Source organism: Nycticebus coucang, chromosome 12, assembly GCF_027406575.1.
Source record: "Nycticebus coucang isolate mNycCou1 chromosome 12, mNycCou1.pri, whole genome shotgun sequence".
Lineage (NCBI taxonomy): Eukaryota > Metazoa > Chordata > Mammalia > Primates > Lorisidae > Nycticebus > Nycticebus coucang.
Window position 1 is genome coordinate 20,180,139 of NC_069791.1, and position 1,786 is coordinate 20,181,924.

General features: G+C 33.6%; 1 non-coding gene across 1 annotated transcript; it reads left to right on the top strand.

The window, feature by feature from the left end:
• Positions 1-355: 355 nt before the first annotated feature.
• Positions 356-460, top strand: LOC128562834 (U6 spliceosomal RNA). The gene has a single exon (XR_008373534.1). It is a non-coding gene; the product is annotated as a U6 spliceosomal RNA (small nuclear RNA).
• The last annotated feature ends 1,326 nt before the right edge of the window (positions 461-1,786 follow it).

Consider the following 1,786-nt stretch of genomic DNA (forward strand, 5'->3'; position numbering starts at 1 on the left):
AATTACTATGCTAAGGCCTTAATAAAGACTTGAGGTGTTGATATACACCTTGAAAATTGATAGAAATTCGTCAAATTCCATTTGAGGCCAAATTTATGTGCACCCTATGAAAGGGTATAGAACCTACTGGCTTATATTTCATATCTAAATCTCACTGAGGGTCTTGCCTTGTTCTGGGGCTTAATTCTCTTTCCCTGGATTTCTTTACTTAATTGTATTTCTGTTGTATTTGAAGTTTATGTTCAATAAGCTTGCAATAAGATGATATATAAATATGTTTCAATATTCCTTTGTTCTATGACAATTTAATTTTTGCTTTGGAATGATGCTGAGGGGTTTAAAATGTGATACTACTGCTCTCTTCGGCAGCACATATACTAAAATTGGAACAATACAGAGAAGATTAGCATGGCCCCTGCGCAAGGATGACACGCAAATTCGTGAAGCATTCCATATTTTTTGTGGTACATGTATACCATGGAATATTATGCAGCCTTAAAGAAAGATGGAGACTTTACCTCTTTCATGTTTACATGAATGGAGCTGGAACATATTCTTCTTAGCAAAGTATCTCAAGAATGGAAGAAAAAGTATCCAATGTACTCAGCCCTACGATGAAGCTAATTTATAGCTTTCATATGAAGGCTATAACCCAACTATAGCACAAAAATATGGGGAAAAGGCCAAGGGAGGGGAGGAGAGGGGGGAGGTTGGGGTGAAGGGAGGGTAACTGGTGGGGCCACACCTACGGTGCATCTTAGAATGGGTACAGGAGAAACTTACTAAATGCAGAATACAAATGTCTTCATGCAATAACTAAGAAAATGCCATGAAGGCTATATTAAACAGTTTGATGAGAATATTTCAGATTGCATATGAAACCAGCACATTGTACCCCTTGATTGCACTAATGTACACAGCTATGATTTAATAAAAAATAAATTAATTTCAAAATATGTGATATTAATAGATATATATACTCTCATTCCATAGTACTATATAATGACCCTCATTCCACAGTACAATATGATGGAATTGTAGTGATGACCTTGTGCTCTGTCCAAAACATAGTTTTCTGTGACTAAATCTTACAAAATGGTGTGATCAGCATTTTGCAATTTATAAGCTACAAGTACTGCAAGCTTGAAAATCAATTGTAAAATTTTCAGTAAGAATGATTTTATCTAACAAAAAATAGCATTCTTTTTTAAGGTATTGAATATGTAATTTCTTACTTGGGGAATTTATAGAATGGGGGTATAAATAGAACTGATTTTATTTTTAGAATGGTATCCAGTTAAGACACGTCTAAGGAATACAATTCTCATTTCACTAAAGTTGGCATACATTATAAAAAGGAGCATGGTACTTCTTTTTAGCCCACTCTTAGTATTCATGTAATTATACTCCCATGATGTTTTTTCTTTTATAATTCAAACTCTTTTTTGAAAATAAGAGTATATGAAAAATTTATTTATTTACCTACTTAATGCATAATTATTTACTGTTGCCCTACTATGTCATTCAGTGCTGGGTTCTAGAAATTCAAGGAGTTAGAGTACATTTCCTTTACTAGAGTGTATGGGCTATATCCAAATATGCAAACAGGTTATAATGTGATATGATCATTTCTATTTAGATATTTAGATATGCAGATAAGGTCCAGTGGGACAATATAAACATCTTTCAGACTGACAAGGGGCAGCATTTTAGCTAAGGTTTAAAATATGACAAGAGTTTTGCAAATGCAAAAGCAGCCTATGGAACAGCATGTACAAAGAAAGAA